The sequence below is a fragment of the Thermobia domestica genome, chromosome 11, assembly GCF_964235325.1.
Source record: "Thermobia domestica chromosome 11, izTheDome1.hap1.1, whole genome shotgun sequence".
Taxonomy (NCBI): domain Eukaryota; kingdom Metazoa; phylum Arthropoda; class Insecta; order Zygentoma; family Lepismatidae; genus Thermobia; species Thermobia domestica.
The window spans coordinates 109,388,773-109,402,732 of NC_137464.1; positions in this window are offsets into that span (position 1 = coordinate 109,388,773).

Below are 13,960 nucleotides of genomic sequence, written 5' to 3' on the forward strand. Positions count from 1 at the left end.
TATATAATCTACATCGCGTTTTTAAACACGGTGGTTCCATCAATCTTCTTCCCTCATACTTTTTTTTTCAAGTTAAAGCACTGTGGGCGGGGGTAATCTACACCTGCTACAAGGAAACGTTTCTCACGGTCAAGTTACCAAAACTTTTACAATAACAACAACATATTAAAAAAGCAGAAAAGAAAAAAAGAATTGTCTCTTCTAAAAGTAGAAAAAATATAGCATACATTCACGTAAACACGGGTAGTCTATTTTTTTTCTCATGGTTTTTCAACACACACACACACACACACACACACACATATATATATATATATATATACAGAATCAATAGGGCTTTTCAATATAATAGAGGGATTCTCATTCTTAGAACGGATACACATAATAGTTCATTCACATCTGCCTTCTGATTCACGTAAACAGGATGCAGGGTAGTCTGTTTTTTTTTTCTCATGATTTTTCAACACACACACACACACATATATGGGGTCTTGGGGTCTTGTGAACACGAGCTCTCTTTTCATGCATCATTACATCTTTCTATAGGTTAATATATAAGAATATAATTGGAAGTCTCTTAGAGCCAAAACACATCATACTTGACTACACATCAATTATCAATCACACAAAGTATGAAGGTTCTCTCCCTCTCTCTACCTCTCTCTCTCTTACGACATCATCTGTTCTTTCTCTCTCGTGTTATTCACAAATTCCCATACAGAAGATATTCTCCCACCCCTGCCATCATACACTCTACAATTCAATCATCCCATTGAATTTAGTCCACCTGGACTTGTTTTTCACCTCAAGTTACATTATATTACCGGAAGTATTCCCCCACTACTCTGCATTCATCTTTATAGCCACTATTATCTACCTTTTGTTCTGATTACCTCTCCTTTTCTTCCATAAGGATAACATTAGGATAGAAAACAGCAATATACTACTATCTGCAAATACCAATAACGCGTTCTCTAGCTGCTCTAGAGACAGGAACAAGGAGCATAATATATATAATAGATCAAAAGGGAGCCAAAAGAAGAGAGAGGAGCGCTGAAAAGTTCATACAGGGTGACTACTAAAATTCCAAAATGAAATTTCATGACTTTTTCGTGACCTTTCCTTTATCAAACCATAAAATTTCGGAACATTCTCAAGAGCGAAGTTGGATGCGAATTGGGCCGAATTTTCGTGCGTGCGATTTGGTAACGATTTTGTAGCGTCTAAAGCCGACCATAGACATCTTTGGTTGTGAATTTTGATGTTTTGTAGAACAAAATTTTCCAGTCTGTACGTATATTTGTACAGATTTTAAAAAATCGTGACCCAAAAGCTAAATTTCTTGACTTTCGTGACCGTTTTCTCATTTCGGGACTTTCGGGACTTTCGTGACCGATAGACACCCTGGCATAGCATCTACTTTTTGTCTTGGCCTTTGAAACCGTATGTAGGCTTTTTTGTTGTTGTTGTTGTTGTTTACTGTAAGTTTTATGTGTATTAATTTGTAGCATAAATAAATAATATAAATGAATACGTTAGGCCTATATACAACATTTTATTTTATCTCACTATGTCCATTATATGTATGTACCTTATTTATTTTTCTAAGCATAGAGCTATCTTGGTTAACTTTGAAACCTTTAACGAAAATGTTTGCGAGTCCTGTTCAATTTCGCTAGGCAGGTTTTATTATGTGCTTATGCCAGAAATATTTATTTACTTCTCTTAGTATATTTATTCTTTATTCACAGATACTTGGCTCATTATTTGTAAAACAATGACGGATCCAGGATATGATCAAGGGAGGGGCTAAACCATAGTTTGCAGCTTTATCCAGTGTTAAGTAGGATTGAAATACATTTTATCCAGTTTATACCTGAGCGTCAAGGGGGTCCAGCCTGTATATATATATATATATATATATATATATATATATATATATATATAGATGTAGATATATTTTAATTTCACATACTGACTGTGAACTGTTTGAACCCAAAGAAACCAAATTTATTTAAGAAGCCTTGGACGCTTGCGGAGCTGAAAACATTAAAAGCGACCTTGCGTTTATCAATACTCATTTCAGTTCATAACGACATTAGAAGAGCGATGATTAGGACTTTGCAGTGCATTTGAGCTGTTTGATTCAATAACGAAGCAGACGGCCCCAAGACCAATCGGAGAAGCATTTCTTCGAAACGCATATTCAATAAACGCGAAAAATTCTGGCATAAAATTCTTGTCTAATGTGAACAAAGTGTTCCTGGGAACAACGACGCACGAATTTCAGATTTATCGGGGAGTAACATTATTTCTTTGAAATACTGTCCCTTAACGACCCGTGACACGGAAGGAACATTTTCTATGTACAGTAATGTTTAAACACATAAATGAAAGTTTTAGCAAGAAAACACCGAAAACTACATAGTTGTACATTGTAGCATAAATGCATCATTGTTATACACAAATATATGTAGTTTAAGTAATACAGCCTTTTTCTCTAAAGATAAAAAGAAAATCCTCATTTAACTTTAGCTTTTGATTGGTGCATATTTACAATTTTTAGTGCATATTTGCATATTTTCAGTGCATATTTTCGTGATTTTTAGCGCATATTTGCATGCATATTTTGCCGTTTTTTAGTGCATATCGATCCGAAGTCTAGTGATATGATAAAATGGACAGTAGCAGTGCATTCCTGATCAAAACACAGTCTTAACACATGTGTCATATGGTTACCTTTCCATTTCAAAAAAATCACAGAGTTCAAAATGGCGGATTTCAAGAGGCGGAGGTTCGTGATCTACTCTGTCCAGTCTTCTATCGCCAATATGTGAAACTACCACCGTTTGTATTGTCTATCTTTCACTTACGATTCAACACTTTATTTGATGTATTTCTATAACATAACATAGCCCTTCTCCCACCAACTTTGACCCCCTCCGCTTCTTATGGCGCTCAGCCGCTATAACTTTGCACATACACATATTTTCACATCCTCTATGAGGTGCACTATGTCTCATCCCGCAACTCGATTCATCCATTTGGACCCTTTACTTGTTAGTCTGTTTCGGCAGTCAACAGAAATCAAAACTCATGTTTTACTTTTTGCTATTTTTTTTTATTTTGTACACTTCACGAAGCTAACTATACTTGGCACAAAGTTGATAATCAGTAGTATGAACCAGGCATAGTTGCATGAAGTTGATCTATATAGAGCAATGAAATTTTGGGTACCCATTCATTTTCAGAAGACTTAAAAAAAACTTAAAAAGGAAATCATATATTAAAAAGTGACTAACAATTAGTTTTGGAGCTGGACAATTAATTAATTAAAAAGAATATAATTCACATTTAACTAATTTTTGGTATAATCAATTTCTTTCATAGGGTTAAAACACAAAATGTGGGCTTTTCTTGAACTAAACAACCCACATGATATAGTGGGGACTCTTTTATCGTTAGCTATGCGAAGGAGCTAATAATATGCGTAAAATACTTATATACTTTGAAAAAAGTAACTTTTCCAAACAAGTAGAGAAACGAAATTTTTGTAAGAGATCGTTTTGAAATTTTGCTTTCAAAACTGTCTCATATTGTGAAATTAATAGATTCATGTTTTTATGTAAGATATATAAACAAGTAGTGGTGTACGAAAAGGGTGTTCGGGTCTTGAACCCTCCTCTTGAACAAGACATTATTTAAAAATAAGCATTTACCATATTAGGATTTGTAAAGAAACACCTAAAATTACATGGGCTTGGAAGCTTGCATCCCCGTTAACAAACATCTGCGTAGTCACTGTAAACAAGTGTCACGATCAGTTACTTTTCGATAAACAATTCAGAAAGGGAACAATTTACAAAATTTAGCGTAACCAATAAAGTAGTTGACACATTCCGTTGAAAAAACTTAAGATTTTACAAACTATTGTTAAGGAACCACTTTTGCGTTTTGCAACCTCATCTTATTATATCCTTTATCCCAGAGCGCTGCATACTAAGTAAATCGTAATTTAGAAATATTTTTGTCTTTTTTAATAACCTTTAAACTCATCTGCAAATTATCCAGTGTGAATTATGCAAAATTTTATGAACTTAAATAATTTATAATTGCCCTTGTCGTTTTCAAACGCCTATATGTTTCATATTTTTTCCTGCATAAACTATTAAAAAAATACCTCCTTTCATTTTTATTCTTGTATACTGTTTCGAAACTTGTTTTTATGTGTGTAACAAGTACTTTACTCAACTTTATCCCTTTCTTGGCCTTTCTAGACATTTTAGACTTATTTTATTACGTTTATTTCACTAGAATTTTAATTTGCTATTGCCTTTCCAACTGTCTAAAATATTTGACTTTCCAAGTGTTATATTTTCTTTTGTCCTTTTGGTTTTCTTTTCAAGTTCTTTAACTTTCCTGTATGCTTTTCTATCGTTGCTTCTTATTTTCCCCCTTGTTTTCTTTCCCGATCTACCAGAACAAAGATCATTGTCACTCTGAACTATTATTTTCACTGGTATCATGAGAGCGTACATCAGATTCGGGATTTGGATATCGATCCAGGTAGAACTTCGTTTATGTTAAGATCAAGGTTTGATGGAGGGCTGTCAATGTCAATGTTAGTATCTCTTCTCTTTTGTTTACCGTATTTACGAGCCATACTCGCGTCATTTTATTCTCTGCCTTCTCTTTTCTCGTTCGGAAGTTAATTCATTGATTGATTTTGTCTTACCTGTATCTCTGCTGTGGTGATATGTTTTATATTCCTTCCACTTTGTTTCTTAAAATACTTAAGGATCATTTCTTATTTGCTATATTCTTTGCTTCTCATATTCGCTATTTGTTTCGACATCTAGATTCTAATTTATTCTTCTTGTTAATTTATTAATTCTAATTTATTAATTCTTGATGTTGGATGTTGTAGTCATTCTGAAATGAAAACCAAAAGTTTGTGTGACGGCGATATGACCATGTGAATTAACGTATTTTAAGTGATATGTAGATATCTACGTATTGTGTCGTTTAATTACCACGAGAAAGTGCGAACATTACATATAATGAGATTAATTTTAAATTACTATCGCCCACACCAAGGAACGAAAATTTGAATAGAATACCACTCAAATTTTTGTAATTACTGTCGTACAAAGCAGATGATAGCTCAAGTGGTAGAGCTTTGCCTTAGCATTCGGGAGGTCATTGGTTCAATTCCCGCTGCCAATCACCCTGACTGGAGTTTTCCAGGGTTTTTCTCAGTCCTACCAGGTAAATATCGGGGTGGTACCTACTAAACTGGCTCTTGTCGACACCTTCCCAAATCCTTACCATTGTTGTTGTTGCTGTTAGATATCCAGTGTAAAATGGCCTCTGAACTGTATCTGGTGACTGTTAAATAAATGATTGGATTTCATTTGATGTTTTATATCGTCCTAAATGAGCTTGAAGATCATCAGAACGGGACTTAGCTTAATGCTGACTCCGAACCACAAGATCAGAAATGATGAACCCACATACTCTGAATGGGATTCGAACTTTTGCGATTCTAAAATCTAATGATCAATAACGTGTTCCATGCCAGTCACTTTTAGGGATGGGCACGAGTCGAGCTAAAACTCGACTTGACTCGAAACTCGAAGCAAATTCGAGTCGAGTTTCGAGTCGAGTCAAAGGTAATTTTCTCGAGTCGAGTTCCGAGCCGAGTCACTGTTTTGAGGTCGAGTTTCGAGTCGAGTCGAGTTTGAAAAATGGCTCGCTCGTTTAGCTCGTTTTAACTCGTTTTGAAATCATTGCCTGATTAGACTGGAAAGCGAAAGTTATGAGAAATGTAAGCAGTAATGTGGAATATTTTTAGTGTTGCTCACAAGGTGAGGCACTGCTCGCATCTGGCCTCGTCTCGATTAACAAGACGACAATGGATTTTTATAACGAGACAGACTCAAATGTCGTGAGCACTAACATAAGTATATAGTGTAGTTCTCACCACCAAGGCTGAGACCTGCACGGTGAAAGTTTTGAGCCGAAACAGAAGCCCAACCCGTGTAGGGATGTTAACCGACTTAGCTCGGTTCAACTGAGCGAACAGCTCGAGCCGGCTTGGTTGAGATGAGGCACCGACTCAGCTCAGGTAAGCCATTGTCTAGAGCCGGCTCGATTGTGGTGAGCCATCAGCTCGGTTTGTTTCGGCTCGTGTCGGTTTGGGTGGGTGAGCTGTTGGCTCGGCTCGATAGGGAATGAGCTGTGAGCCGAGCTGTTGAGAATCCTAAACCCGGACCAAGCAGTTTTCAACATGTGTGGCCGGCGCCCTCTAACTTTTAACGATTTTTGGTTTGAGCCCGGATACTTACTCCTCCGAAACTCAAACCCAGAATCTCGTGAATGATGTCTTTGCCTCTCAGACTTCACGGCTACTGTGGTCAGCAGTCAACTAGTTTTTAGTATTCAGATACAAACCCCTTATCTTTCATGTTTATACACGTTGTTATAATAATAATAATAATAATAATAATAATAATAATAATAATAATAATAATAATAATAATAATAATAATAATAATAATAATAATAATAATAATAATATAGTAGTAGTAGTATCATTGATAATAATTATATTGTATATGTAGGATACTTGAAACTACACACAGCATTTGGCTCGATTTGGCTCGTTTTGGCTCGACTCGACTCGAAACTCGAGTCAAATTCGAGTCGAGTTTCAAGTCGAGTTGGAGGAAATTTTTCGAGCCGAGTTCTTGAGTCAAACTCAAAGATATCTGTTTCGAGTCGAGTCGAGTTTCAATGCCATCCCTATTACTTTCAATTTACCAACAAAATTAATTTTCTCACGACATATGGTATATAACAAAAAACGCAAAAAGCGGTAGCTCACATTTGTTTAAACGAATTCTGTTAAATGTGAAAAGACCTTCTTACTTATTAATTCATTCAACACAAAGTATCTTCCACTAATCAGAACAAGTTTATCAACTCCATGCTATACATATTATCAGCTTCATCGACATGAACAGTACATGTACATGTATAACGACAATCCTACGGCGAGGACCACCAAATTATATAAAGACGAAATCACCAGTTAATATATTTATATACAACTAAGGCTACTGATTTAACAAAATCCATTTACACACGACATCATGACATTACCTTTTATTATAGTATGTGACACATTAAACTTTTACACACTTTAAAAATTGTACCTACAGTGTACACAAGATGGATCCTTTATTAGATATATTTATTCTTCGTTGCTATTACAACTAGAAAAGAAATTACATCTTTATCTTTTCTTTTTTTCATAATCTTCTTCTTCCTTTCTAGAGCAGCTTGTGCATAATTTAAAAGTACTTCTGCCCACAAATACAAATAAAGATATAATAAAGAGTGATGAAATACAAGTATTGTTATAAATTCTATCAAATGACATAGTTTCTTTAATGAACTCACAGGAGCCAAAATGGAAGTAATTCTTTTTAATTTTGATTTTAATGTATTACAATTGTTAGTTTTTGTTTTAAAATAGTGAAACAGTGTCGATTGTAGTTGGAATGACTCATTGATTGTATATACGAACTTCTAAGAAAGTGGCTAAAAGATCAGGTAGTTAATATACGGCTTAATGCTGGGGAGTTGTATTACACGTTTACCCTCATTGGATTAGATCTTAACAAGAGATAGGAATCAGTGTATGAATATTATTTTCTCAGAGATGCACTTCTAGATTATGTAGCAGATAATTAATTTACTTAGCAAAATTGAATTAATTTTAGTAAAATATTTTAAGAACATCTTGAATATAATATATACTTTGCTGCATTAAGAAAAGGGAATCCATTCTATGCATTAGAAGTTCACGAACATTCAGGAGGCAAGAAATCAATATCTTGCAAACTTTATCACTGATTATCTGCCCTTTAAATCTCATAATAATTTCCCATTTTCCTCCGAGATTGCCAGAGAAGAGGGACGAAGGAAGTGTGAGAAGCGAGAGAGATTTCGACAAGTCTGAATGACGTCACATCCTTTTCAATCATGCTCTCTAAGCCGTGGATTGACGCCAAGGAAGAGGAGTAATTTCCGGCTACAGGGAAATTGCAAGCACGCGGCTGCTGCGCTAAACTATTAAAGAGAAGCCTGTACTAGTAGTTGTAGCAGTGCCTTTGTGTTTACAAGGAAGTAAGTGTTTGTGTGCGTACGAATATTGGAGCCAAACTAACGCATCCTGTTTTGTTCACGAGGGTTAATCTTTCTTGATGAACTAAAACCAAAGTAAAGTGTACTCTTTAAAATACACTGCAAACAATATATTGAACACATCATCGTAATCACCACAAAGGATTCTACTATTACTGGCCTGTCACTTGCCACACAAATTAAGAAGCTTACGTAGAACACAGTTCTCCAACCAACTATTTAATATTATTCATTAATCGTAATTTATAATTCATCTTTCTCTCATTCTTTTTTTCATATCTTCTACCATACATCTTCTATCAAAATTCTTTCTCCAAACATTGTCCTAACCAGTTCAGCTTCCTTTTTTCCAACATTATCTAATATTATTAATTTATCTGCTAGTTTGCTCAACTTTCTAATTACATTTCCGTTCTACCCAATTAATCTTCTACGTCTTCTCCACATCCACGTTTCAAAAGAATCTGTTGGGTTCTTATTGCATTTGCGAAGTGTCTATGGTTCAAGCTCGTAAAGTACAATATTCTACACGAAATATTTAATGACGAACACTTTCAGACCTAAAAGACTAGTTTTCGCATTTCGGTGCGGGAATTCTGATTCAACATTAAACTGTGTAGGTTTACGTGTTACGCAACCTCAGTCCTAAGAATACATATTAAACTCAAAATAAATAACTATTTGATTAGTATTATGTAAAAAGTCATTGTTATACAGTGAACCCCTACACCTAACAAATATTATAAAACAAACAGGAGGCTGATTGGACGCTATTTCCAGATCGTGATGTATACATGAGGTCGAGTGATCGAGGTGTCAAATAATGATGTAAACTTGAGGTTGAATGAGCGCGATGATATTGTGAGTGTGAGGTCGAATGAGTGTGATTTCGAAATGATGTCCAGTGAGTCAATTCACTTAATTTTACTCTTTATTGACTAGCCCTCGTAAAATATTTTAATTTTTAATTAAATCAAGAAAAATGTTACTTACGGAGTTTATTTTCAAAAAGAAACATTTCTACAATTACTAATTTTGTGGTAGAGGTTTAAAAAACGTTTGAATTTGAAATTACTTCCAAAAATATGCCATCTTGAAAAAAAATCTCTTAACGCAAATACAATAAACGCATTGTTATGTTCTCTTTTAAATGAAAACTAAGGACGTGAATGAACGAGGTGGGTAAAAGAATAACTTTAAATTGTGATTTCTACCAAAAACGTTCCAGTTTGTATAATCCCTGTTGCACAATTCTGTTGAGCTCATTCCAAAGATTCAGAAACCCTCGAAAAGTGAATTGTGGATGAAAAAAGTAAATGTTCCCTTTTGAAATTAATCTCTTCACTTACTCTTGGAGGACATTTCGCATTTTTTTAAAAAATAAAAAAGATGTTTACCTAGGAACAATGAAGACACATTCTTTTGCTTTCACAACGATTCTAACCATTTTCATCTATTTTAAAAAAGCTAATAAAACATTCTTTAAAATCTCTTCCCAAAAATTTTTACTGCCATTTAATTTCTTATTTAGCTTCTCTACATACTATGAGTTTCTTGTATACGACTTGTTTGTTCCAATTCTAACAATCCCTTTCCTGCACACTCTCTTTTTTCCACCCCACTCTTCATCCCTTTCTCTTGCCACTGCTAGTCAACTCAAATCACTCTGAGAGAGACCAGGTCAAGGAGGTTGATGTCGTGTGATCTCCGCTCAGACTGGAAATTGACCACCCAGTTAAACAAGAAAATCCCTGATGCCGAAAAATCGTCCTGAGGACATGAGAACTCCATTCCATTTATCTCGTTTTCCTCTACGACGAAATACTTTTTTTTCTATTATTTTTCAGGAAACAACCTCGTAACTAGAAACATGACATCACGAATGGCAAACTTTTGCAACATTTCTTTTTTTGTTTTTTCGTTTATTTTTCGGTCTTTTTTATGCCACTTTTTTGTCACCTCCGTTGACAAGTATACCTAATTATCTTTGATACCTCACAATGAATAAATTTAGTTTGCTTTTTACATCTTCTAAATCCTATTAGCACTTATCCTTCATCCATACAGTAAAAATTTGTCACAAATTAAACTATTATAATGAAATTTTCTTCTGGTGTGAGGAAATATTAGTGTTATGGTAACATATTCCACAGTATTATTTTGTGATTAAAGGAAAAAGAAAGTCCCAAAATGAACATATATCAATTCGTAGGCCTTATTGAGTTGAACGGAATTATATGCGCAAGTGTAAACGCTCATGTAGTTTTCAGGAAAATTTACAAAACCCAATTAATTTGTAAATATAAAATATTATACTGGATGAAAATCATGTCACTTAATGAAGAGAAAATGACATTGAAATACACCCTCCTTAAGCTCATAATTATAATACTAGCAATACCTCAGTACATAGTACAGTTAATGAAATATAAAGTCCAAAATTATCATTAGCTCTTAAAAATTTTAATTTCTGTTCAGCTAAAATACTGTTCAATTTTTAGACATATATTAGCCAATACATCACATCGAAATGATCAAATAATATACTGGACAGTATGTTATCCTTACATATAATATTCAAGAAAATAAAAAAAGAAAGAAAGAAAGAAAGAAAATTGTAGTGCCAAAAGTTATGTTGTTCGTTGCCAAATAATAATTGCTCGCTTTTATTTTGCTGTAAGAAATTATTATTTCTTTATGTATGCTAATGTGGCAAAATCACTTGTTAACTAGCAGAATGTATTTGCTGTTTTTTTCCCTTTTCCTAAGCAATGACATATGTACCTACTAACCTTTTTGCTTTGACGCATAGTCATAGTTGTAAATGAGTTGTAAATTAGTAAAAATGTATTTTTTTTAAAGAGAATCGTGAAAATTGGGCAAAACTTTAAAAGAGACTGGGGCTTAGTAATGCAAATCGTCGTGCTGTCCGATAATCATAGTCTTCCTATCTTTATTTTCTTTCCACTTACTATTTCTCACTTCTTTCATTATTTTTATATTTTTCTTACATAGTAACTTAATAAATTTCTCTTTTTTAAAAAATTATTTTTGTTTGTTCATTTTCCTTTTCTAATACTTCCAATATTGTCCTTCCGTTGAGAATTACTTTAATTTTTCTTCTTTTTTTTCGTTCAACCCAGCAAATTCTTGCAAATTTTCTAAATGTTGTTCTTATAATTGATTTTCCCCCCACATCGGTTCATAATTTGCACGATGCAGTCAAACATTACTCTAACCACATTTGACAATCTTTCCTCTAAACACATTTGACAGTCTTTCATAATTTCTTGCTTAAGAATCTGCATACTCCAAAGGATTTCTTTTATTTAAAGCTTTTTCTCCATGCTCCTATTGATGTTACTTTTTCTTTATGTCTTCACGAACGACGAATTATTATATTAATTTATAGGCTCCCTTGTGCCTAAATGGTTGGTCTTTTGTCTTTGTTGCAATCGATTCAATACTAATCCATACTAGAAATTCATATGGTGCGGTTCTATATAAGAAAAAATTATGTTGACGTCTTAGACATCTCGCCGGTCTTAAAAAGGGCTGTGGAATAACCAAATTGAAATACTGAAAATTGACTCCTTGAAATAGTTTATGTCCTGTAACTAGTGTTGTCCACGAGACTAGATGTGAGAATGTTTTGTCTCGAAGAGGTGTAGAATGTCTCGAATGTTTCTATTAGAAAAGCTCTGTCTCGGCTTGTGTCTCGTATCATCTCGAAGGCATCAGTACTTCTAACTTCTATTGGCATACTTTCTTCGGTTAAATTGCCATAGAGTTTGCTTTGTTTCTTATATTTTTTTGTTTCGTTACTTTATTCAATATAATTCAGAACCTTCCATCAAATGTTATTACATTTATGAGAAAATCAATAGATTAAAGTGTAATAGTGAATTTAAGAGGTTATATGATAAATTACAAATTAAAAACAAGTAGATAAATAAAACTAAACATGTAACGATGAGAATTGAGTATATTATTATTATTATTATTATTATTATTATTATTATTATTATTATTATTATTATTATTATTATTATTATTATTATTATTATTATTAAAATATTAAACTAAAAATGTTCAATGCGCTTTAAATGAAAACAATGCACGGTTTATAATTCTCATAGTGCAGCAGGGCTGTCCTACAGACCAAATAAAAAATTATCGACCGGTAACCTTACTATCTGCCCCATCTAAGATATTTGAAATTATTATATACGAAAAAATTTACTCACATGTACGGTCAGTAATATCTCCCTTTCAACATGGTTTCATGCCAAAGAGGTCAACCGTAACTAATCTCTCAGAACTTACACATTTTATAGCTAATCAAGTTGATAAAAAGGAACAAGTAGATGTAATTTATACAGATTTCTCCAAGGCGTTCGACGTAATTAATCACGATATACTTCTAAGCAAACTTGTGACTTTCAATTTTTCACAAAATCTTCAACAACTTATAGCATCCTATCTTTACCAACGGAAACATCGCGTTCGATACAAGAATATTTTAACTAAGGAATATGTCGTAGACTCTGGTGTGCCTCAGGGATCGAACTTAGGACCTCTGTTATTTATACTATTTGTTAACGATTTACCATCTGTAATAACATCTAAAAATCTATCGCAGTATCTCCACGGAATTGGACGCAATTTTTGCAAAATGACATTAAAGCTATTTCCCCATGGTGTGAATCAAACAAGTTGCTACTAAATATTAGAAAATGTAAAGTAGTATCATACACCAGGAAAATAAACTATGTACGCAATATGTATACTATTAATCAAACGCCAATTGAGAGAGTGGATAATGTTACTGATCTTGGAATCACTCTGCAGTCAAACCTATCATTCGATATTCATGTCAACAGAGTAATTGGTGAGGCCTTTAGGAATCTTGGCTTTGTGATGAGATTAGGAGGTGATTTTTCTAATACTAATGCTCTCAAAACATTATACACTGCCTATGTACGGTCTAAGGTGGAATATGCAGCGATAATATGGGGTTCTAATAGTAGGAAATATATAAATAAAATCGAAAACATTCAAAATAAATTTGTGCGCTTTTTGACATATAAAGAAACAGGTATATATCCAAAATTTGAGAACTACGAAGGTCTTCGAAATAAATATTCATTACAATCTCTTGAAAGCAGAAGAAGTCATTTCATATTATCTTTCTTACATAAAATAATTCATGGTGCAATAGATTCAGAATATTTGTTATCAGAAATAAAAATTCGCGTCCCACATAGAGCAACGAGACCCCATAATGACATATTCCATCTCTCAGCGCAAAGGACTAATGCATTAGATGTATCGCCTGTCAGAAAAATGTGTATATTGTATAATAAGATGTCACAAGAACACCCAGATATAGATATTTTTAGTTGCAAACAAAATTTTCATTTTACATAAATTTGTTGTATTCTGTATATCGTGCTATATGTATTTTAACGTATATTTTGCTTTCATATTATTATTTTATTATATGTGTATTTTAGTGTGTATTACGATAGAATTGAGGTCATATTAGTATGTTATTATATGTGTATTTTAAAGTGTATTAAATACACTTCACAATAAGGGAAAACTGTAATTAGGCATTTGCCTGTTGTTTTTCCGAAATAAATAAATAAATAAATAAATACAAGTATTACACTAAAGACGTTTGACCTGGTGGGAAGAATGGGCGTTCTCTCTTCTCTTTTTTTATTAATAGTGTGAAAGAAAATTA